This window comes from Salvia hispanica, chromosome 5 (assembly GCF_029641045.1).
Source record: "Salvia hispanica isolate PSC_SH4W2 chromosome 5, Shi_PSC_v1, whole genome shotgun sequence".
Lineage (NCBI taxonomy): Eukaryota > Viridiplantae > Streptophyta > Magnoliopsida > Lamiales > Lamiaceae > Salvia > Salvia hispanica.
Window position 1 is genome coordinate 407,795 of NC_142696.1, and position 9,638 is coordinate 417,432.

Below are 9,638 nucleotides of genomic sequence, written 5' to 3' on the forward strand. Positions count from 1 at the left end.
GTAGTCAGAATCAGAATAACCAGTCACTAAACAGTGAGTATCACCTTCATAAATGAGACCAACATCAGACGTACCTCTCAAGTAACGAAAAATCCTCTTCACAGCCTGCCAGTGCTCCTTTCCAGGATTTCCCATGAACCTGCTAACAACGCTGACAGCATGCGCTATATCTGGCCTAGTACAGACCATGGCGTACATCAAACTCCCTACTGCATTAGAGTACGGGACTCGAGACATGTACTCCTCCTCAACTTCGGATTTCGGTGCAAGATCAGATGACAAATGAATGTTTGTGGCACTTGGAATATCAATAGCCTTAGATGCAGACATGCCAAATCTTGACAAAATCTTCTCAATGTAGCTCTTCTGTGACAGAGAAAGCTTTTTCTTTTCTCTATCTCTAGAAATCTCCATGCCCAGAATTTTCTTCGCAGCACCCAAATCCTTCATATCAAACTCAACACTAAGCTAAGCTTTCAACTTCTGTACTTCAGACTTTGACTTCGCAGCTATGAGCATATCATCCACATATAGAACAATATAGACCATAGAACCATCGTCAGCTTTGTTGTGATAGACACAACAATCATACGGACTCCTGCTGAATCCCAGCTTGATCATGTAACTATCAAACCTCTTATACCACTGCCTCGGAGACTGCTTTAGTCCATACAAGGACTTCTTCAACTTGCACACATAATCCTCCTTGCCCGGAACCACAAATCCCTCTGGCTGAGTCATGTAGATATCCTCCTCAAGCAATCCGTGTAGGAAAGCCGTCTTCACATCTAGTTGCTCAAGCTCCAAATCAAAATGTGCAACTATCGCAAGTAACACTCTGATGGAAGTATGTCTGACCACTGGTGAGAATATCTCATTATAGTCAACCCCCTCCTTTTGCGTGAACCCTCTTGCAACTAGACGAGCCTTGTATCTAATGTCCTCATCTGGTGTAGTGCCTTCCTTCTTCTTGAAAATCCATTTGCAAGTAACAATCTTTCTCCCCTTAGGCCGTGGAACCAATTCCCAAGTCAGGTTCTTCAAAAGTGATTCTATCTCTTCTTGCATTGCAGCGAGCCACTTGGCACGCTCACTGCCTGAAATAGCTTCCTTGTAGGTAGGTGGTTCATCTGCCGAAGGCTCATCTTCGACCTCATTGGCAACCTGCAATGCATATGCCATCATATCCTCAAAACCATACCTCAACGGAGGCTTCACATTTGTCCTCCTAGCTCTGTCAATAGCAATGCTTCTCTGACGAGCTTGTGGATGAACATCCGAACTAGAAGTATCGGCGGCTTCAGCAGTAGTGTGTTGATCTTCTCCACCTTGGAGTTGTGATTCACTCACATCATGAGTGACTTGCAGCTCCACCTGTTCATCAACACCATCCAAATCCTCTGTAGCAATAGACTTCATAGTAGAGTTAAGCATAGAATTTTCATCAAATACCACATTCCGACTGAGAATAATTCTACCCTCTGAAGATGACCAAATTCTGTACCCCTTAACTCCATCTCCATAACCTACAAATACTCCCCTCTTAGCTCTTGGCTCCAATTTACCTTCACTCACATGATAGTAAACAGTACTCCCAAAAACTCTCAACATAGAGTAATCTGCAGGTGAATCAGACCATACCTCGTACGGTGTCTTGCAGTCAATGCCAGTGTGAGGTCCACGGTTGATCAGATAACAAGCCGTGTTTACTGCCTCTGCCCAAAACTTCCTAGTCAAACCGGCTTGGAAGAGCATGCATCTTGCTCTCTCCAACAACGTCTGATTCATGCGTTCTGCCACACCATTCTGCTATGGTGTATGTCTAACGGTGTGATGGCGAACGATCCCTTCACTCCTACAAAACTCATCGAACTCATACGAACAAAATTCCAGACCGTTATCTGTTCTCAATCGCTTGATCTTCTTCCCAGTCTGGTTTTCAATTAGAGTCTTCCACTCTTTGAACTTCTTGAATGCCTCACCTTTATGCTTCATCATAAACACCCAAGTCATTCACGAGTAGTCATCAATCATCGACACAAAATACTTGCGTCCTCCAATAGACTCAACACGTGAGGGACCCCAACAATCCATATGAATGTAGTCAAGTGTCCCCTTCGTTCGATGAACACCCTTCTTTGGAAACTTGCTGCGATGAAGCTTCCCCAACACACAGTGTTCGCAGAAATCAAGTTTCTGCACCTTATGGCCCGAAAGAAAATCACGATTCGACATGATTCTCATGCCACGTTCTCCCATATGACCGAGCCTCATATGCCACAGCTTGGTCATATCCTTGGTTGCAACCTCGGATGATGCAATATCAGCAGAATTTGCTACGATGGAACCTCTCAGAACATACAAGGTACCCCGTTTCAAAGCTGTCAGAACCACCTTCGAACCTTTCAAAATACGCATTACTCCACCTTCACCTTTGAAACTGAACCCCTTACTATCAAATGTACTCAGGGATATCAGATTCTTCGTCATCTGTGGAACATGTCTAACATCGTTCAAGGTGCAGAAGACCCCATCATGAGTCCTAATCCTGATTGAGCCGATGCCAACCACCTTGCAGACAGCACTGTTGGCCATGGTAACATTGCCTCCATCTATCTGCTCATAAGTGTTGAAATACTCCCTGTGAGGACAGAGATGATATGACGCTCCAAAATCCAAAATCCACACATCATTACAGTGTGGCTGTTCATCCGCAACCAAGGCCAATTCTTCTTCCGAATTTGTGTCATCAGCTTCTGCCACAGTCGCAGAACCGTTAGCATCGTCCTTCTTGCCCAATTTCTTCTTTATCCTTGGACAATCAACCTTCCAATGCCCTGGTTCTTTACAATATCTGCAGATGTCATCTGGCTTAGGGCCTTTAGGACCTTTTGAACCTTTTGAGTTCTGCTTCTTCTGTCCAAATTTCTTCTGTCCTTTACCCGTAACAGATAATCCCGATGGCAGATCTTCTGTGGCTGAACTCGTTGCTTGTTGACGATCCTCTCTGATGTGGAGAGCAGATCGAACATCCTCCAACGAAAGAGTTTCCTTTCCAGTCATAAAAGACTCAACAAAATTTTCGTAAGATTCAGGCAGAGACACAAGAAAAATTAAAGCAACATCCTCGTCTTCTACTTTAACTTCAACATTACGCAAATCTAGCAAAATTTTATTCAAATTTTCCAGATGATCCCGAAGGGGCGTACCTTCCTGCATGCGTAACCGAAACAAACGTTGCTTCAAGAGCAACTTGTTGGTTAGAGACTTCGTCATGTATAGACTCTCCAACTTCGCCCAAAGAGCAGCAGCCGTCTCCTGATCCGCAACTTCGATGATAACATCGTCAGACAGGCTCAATATGATGGTCGAGTGGGCCTTTTCGTCAAGGGTTGTCCACTCCTTATCATCCTCCGTAGCCTTCTTTGTTTTTAGCGGCTCCCACAAACCCTGCTGCTTCAGCAGAGATCGCATCTTGATCTGCCATAAACCAAAACTATTTCTCCCGGTAAATTTGTCAACCTTCACGTTCAGAGCAGACATCTCGATTTACCAGACAAAACCCTCGCAGCGGAATTCAAAACCCTAGTTCGAAAACCAAGGCTCTAGATATCAGTTTGTTATGACAAATAGGGCAATTGTGAATCGAGAAACAAAAGAACGTAAATAGACACAGAATTTACGTGGTTCACCAACATTGTGTTGGCTACGTCCACGGGAAAAAACGGAGAACAAATTGTATTATGACTACAGTTTTCAGATACAGATTATGTGCTCTACTCCCATATATATAGGCACACATTAGACAGACTGGGCTTAGGAAACATAATCCTATCCCTATTAGGAAACCTAATCCTATACAAATTCAAGGCATACTAACAAACATCATCTTCCTCCTCCTCCGTTGTGAGAGAAATCGACGTCGACGGAACCGTCGTCATCAGGAGTAGGCTAGAAAATGTCAAAATTAAGAAGATTAGAGCAGAGAGAGAGATTTCAGGAGTCTGGCTAGAAAATGTCGGAATTAAGAAGAATAGAGCAGAGAGAGAGAGAGAAACAGAGAAATACCTCATTCTTCACGTCGTCATTCTTCACGTTCACGTCGTCGACGATTTGAGTTGGCTAGAAAATGTCGAAATTAAGAAGATTAGAGTAGAGAGAGAGAGAGATTTCAGGAGTCTGGCTAGAAAATGTCGAAATTAAGAAGATTAGAGCAGAGAGAGAGAGAAACAGAGAAATACCTCATGTTTCTCGTCGTTCTTCACGTCGTCATTCTTCACGTTCACGTCGTCGACGATTTGAGTCGGCTAGAAAATGTCGAAATTAAGAAGATTAGAGAAGAGAGAGAGATTTCAGGAGTCTGGCTAGAAAATGTCGGAATTAAGAAGATTAGAGCATAGAGAGAGAGAGAGAAACAGAGAAATACCTCATTCTTCACGTCGTCATTCTTCACGTTCACGTCGTCGACGATTTGAGTCGGCTAGAAAATGTCGAAATTAAGAAGATTAGAGTAGAGAGAAAGATTTCAGGAGTCTGGCTAGAAAATGTCGAAATTAAGAAGATTAGAGCAGAGTGAGAGAGAGAAACAGAGAAATACCTCATGTTTCTCGTCGTTCTTCACGTCGTCATTCTTCACATTCACGTCGTCGACGATTTGAGTCGGCTAGAAAATGTCGAAATTAAGAAGATTAGAGGAGAGAGAGAGAGAAACAGAGAAATACCTCATGTTTCTCGTCATTCTTCACGTCGTTATTCTTCACGTCCATGTCGTCGACGATTTGAGTCGGCTAGAAAATGTCGAAATTAAGAAGATTAGAGCAGAGAGAGAGATTTCAGGAGTCTGGCTAGAAAATGTCGAAATTAAGAAGATTAGAGCGGAGAGAGAGAGAGAGAGAAACAGAGAAATACCTCATGTTACTCGTCATTCTTCACGTCGTCATTCTTCACGTTCACGTCGTCGACGATTTGAGTCGGCTAAAAAATGTCGAAATTAAGAAGATTAGAGCAGAGAGAGAGATTTCAGGAGTCTGGCTAGAAAATGTCGAAATTAAAAAGATTAGAGCAGAGAGAGAGAGAGAGAAACAGAGAAATACCTCATGTTTCTCGTCATTCTTCACGTTCACGTCGTCGACGATTTGAGTCGGCTAGAAAATGTCAAAATTAAGAAGATTAGAGGAGAGAGAGAGAGAGAAACAGAGAAATACCTCATGTTTCTCGTCATTCTTCACGTCGTTATTCTTCACGTCCATGTCGTCGACGATTTGAGTCGGCTAGAAAATGTCGAAATTAAGAAGATTAGAGCAGAGAGAGAGATTTCAGGAGTCTGGCTAGAAAATGTCGAAATTAAGAAGATTAGAGCGGAGAGAGAGAGAGAGAGACAGAGAAATACCTTATGTTTCTCGTCATTCTTCACGTCGTCATTCTTCACGTTCACGTCGTCGACGATTTGAGTCGGCTAGAAAATGTCGAAATTAAGAAGATTAGAGCAGAGAGAGAGATTTCAGGAGTCTGGCTAGAAAATGTCGAAATTAAGAAGATTAGAGCGGAGAGAGAGAGAGAAACAGAGAAATACCTCATGTTTCTCGTCATTCTTCACGTCGTCATTCTTCACGTTCACGTCGTCGACGATTTGAGTCGGCTAGAAAATGTCGAAATTAAGAAGATTAGAGCAGAGAGAGATTTCAGGAGTCTGGCTATAATAGTTACTTCATTTTTTAATGCAACCTAAATACACCATTTAAATTAGTAGAGAAATCATTTCAAATTTAACGTTGCCCATGAATCTCCAAATCTCCAAATTGAATGATATCAAAATATTCACGTTCTCCTCATCATTTTCTAGGCATGGAATCTTGACCGTTATGTTGTACGTATTATTGATCGGTTTGTGTTGGTAGATTATCAACTTATAGCTTCAACTTTGAGTTGTTTTGATATAGCGAAATAAATAGTACTACTGTAGTACATGATACAAAACAAACATTGACCTTCCGACATCTATTAAAATAATTCTAAGTAGTATATCAGTTGATGAAAATATAATTATGGAATCAAATTTATGACATGAGAATATTTAGTCGCAAAATTGTAGTGTGTCAAGTCAAAGTGATGTGCTTAAACTTGCTACCAGTTACTACTATATAGGAGTAGAATATTTTAGAAAAAAAATATGAGAATTTTGTATGCATAGTTTGTAGGTGATGACTAGTTTTTGCATAAAGCAGGCCATAAGTTGATAGTAATAACTCAAGGAAATGGAGTACTACTATAGTCTATAGCCAAGCCGCGTGTATTGATCATAGTCATATATATATATAATGCTGAATTATCTTACCAATATGAGAACTAAAAAGAATAATCTTACTATTTAGAATATGTAGATAAGAGCATCTCCAATGCAGGCTAGCCGATCCGCGTGGCTAGCCGGTCGGCTAGCTGAACCATTGGAGGCGGCCAGCGGGCGATCGGCGAAAAAACCGGCCAGGGCTAGCCGATCGTGTGCGGCTGGCCGATGCGCTGACCGCCATTGTGGTGGCCTGATCGGCCAGCGACGATTTTTAATTTTATTTTTTTTTTAAACCTATATAAACGCGATTTTAGTTTTATTTTCATTTGCACCGCTTGTTTTAACGAGTTTTCTCTCTCTCTAACTTTCTGTACAAGAGCATCATCGAGCGATGAGTAACGCGGGTGGTAGCAGTGGTAGTAGTGGTGGGGATGCTGAGGAGTACGAAAGGAGGATGAACGAGGCTATGGAGGCCTACATGAACCGCGAGATGGAGCGGTACATGCGTAGGGTGGAACAGCAGGCGATACCTCGCCCTCCACGGGTTGTCCACCGCCGAGCAGTGATTGATCGGGATCACGTAGCTGCACATCAGCGGCTGTATGACGACTACTTTTCTAAGAACCCGCGGTTTCCCGCAAACATATTCCGGCGGCGTTTTAGAATGCGCAGGGAGTTGTTTATGCGTATCGTTGACGCTTTGGAGCGTCGATATCTGTGTTTCCGCTTCAGGCACGATGCGGTTGGCAGACCCGGCCACACCCCTATTCAAAAGTGCACGGCGGCAATCAGGCAGTTGGCCTACGGAGGCGTGGCAGACATGTGGGATGAGTACCTCCACATCGGTGAGTCGACAGCCCTGGAATGTTTGAAGTATTTCTGTGAGGACGTGATGAACATTTTCGGTGAGCAGTACCTTCGAAGCCCAACTCCCGAAGATTGTCAGAATTTGATGCAGATGCACGGGGAGAAGCATGGGTTCCCCGGGATGTTAGGCAGCATAGATTGTATGCATTGGGAGTGGAAGAACTGTCCGACTGCCTGGAAGGGGGGGGCCTACACGACCGGCTACAAGTCAAAGAATCCCACGATGATCCTCGAGGCCGTAGCTGATTACCGACTGTGGATCTGGCATGCGTATTTTGGGGTAGCCGGGTCGAACAACGACCTCAACGTCCTGAACTCGTCTCCCCTCTTCAACGAGAAGTGCCAGGGCGTCGGTCCAGCCGTCTCATTTGTGGCCAACGACAACCGACATGATATGGGCTACTACTTGGCGGATGGGATATACCCTAGGTGGCATGTCTTTGTGAAGACGATCAGGCACGCAAGTGATGAAAGGAAGGCCTACTTTGCGGAACGACAGGAGTCGGCGCGCAAGGACGTGGAGCGCGCATTTGGTGTGCTCCAGTCTCGATGGGCGGCAATTAAGGGTCCAACGCGTTTGTGGGATGTCAGATGCGTTTCCCAAATAATGTACGCCTGCATTATCCTGCACAACATGATCGTCGAAGACGAAGGCGTACAACTGACTAGTTGGGCCAACGACGATGAAGCCGGTCCAAGCCACGGAACGGCCACCCCTAGCGTACGACGTGGGGTACCTCTCCATGAAGCCGGCCGCCTCAAGGAATTTGCCGACATGCGACAAGTGGATGCTCATATTCAACTCCAAAAGGATATAATTGAATAGTTGTGGGCACAGAGGGCTGCACGCCGTTAGTTTTTTTTCTGTATTATGTAATTTTTTTTTATCTATATACCTTTTTTTAATGCAATTAATGAATTTTCCCGTATATGTGTCGTAAATTTAATTCCGTAATTTAATCATAATTTTAATTCCGTAAATGTAGTATATTTTGAATTATTTTTATTGCGGCTGACCTATGGTTGGCCTAAATCTGATGTGACAGGTGGATTTTTAGTGTTGCTGACGTGACAGGGAGAGAGAGTGGCTGGCCTATGGCTGGCCTATAGCTTCAAGTCGGCCTCGTCGTATTATAGCTAAGCTAAAGCTAATTTTAAGTAGGGGCGTTGACATTTTGAAAACATGCTGCATAAGTGAAAAAAAGTGAAATGTGATACTTAAAAAATGTGAATGAAAACTTGAAACTGAAACCACTTGTAGACATTTACTGACATTCGGTAGTATGATAGTCTTCTCTACTGCTGATCGAATTCTTCTTCCAGAAGTGCTGCCGGAAATATGATACATCTGTAGTTCAAATTTGCATGAAAAATACCTTGAGTTTCGTCAAACATCTTCATTTCAACACAAACGTGGACGTTGAGCTTACACCGGACAAATATACTCCGTAGAAGAACTTCGGAGAAGATTTATGTGATCAATTTCCAGAGGAGAACGACGACGATATCGAAATGTTGATTCCTTAGAAACTGCTTAAATTTTATGGCTGAATGAGAGATAGATGCTTCGGCCTTAATGAAATATTGGTAGTTTGGTAGATTGCAAATAAATTAGGGACTCGTCTTTGACCATTCACATAAGTAAGCAGTTACATAATTTTGTTGTCAATAATACGGCAAGGTGGGAGTGAAATGAGGGATGAAGTAACTGATGAAAAAAACGAATTCCATATACACCACCAGTGGCAGAAATTGTATTAGACGTTGACATCGACATATGAAGTCCATTGCTAACCATTGATTACTTGCAAGGAGTGTGTAGGATTTGTAGTTTGTATTATAGATAGGAGTTTGTATTTAATCGCACCTCTCATTCTTTAACTGTATAAATGTCGATCGTGGAAAACTTAGTCTTTCCTAAATGATTAGTAAGAGGATAAATATGTAATAGATTACATTAATTAATACTTATAATTTATTTTATATGTAAAATACCTAAAAATATCACTACTCATACCTATTTTAGGGTCACATTTTTTATTTAAATATAATATTTAACATTTTTATAAGTACATAAACTTACAAGTTCCTTAAAATAGCTTATAACATGTTTTTGAATAGATTGAAATTACAAGTACTTTCTAATAAAAATACCTAGTTTGCTTTATTTTTTTCTATTTGAGCTCTTATAAATCGTAATGGTCGAAGACTTTTAAAAGGATAGATTAAATTACAAATTAATTTTGTTATTAGCTATATATGCTATGGAAATAAAAAGGAAAACATGTGATCAATAATTTGTGACAAATTTTCACAATATTATTTTGAGCTTGATTAGAAATAATTATACAATATTTAATAAATATATTTTTCTTAAATATATTGATATTTAATTAAATTTATAAATTGATTTTTAATGTAAAATCTCGAAAAAGTTTAATTATATAAGCATAATTTACGCAGGTTATCACTTCCCTTAATTTAT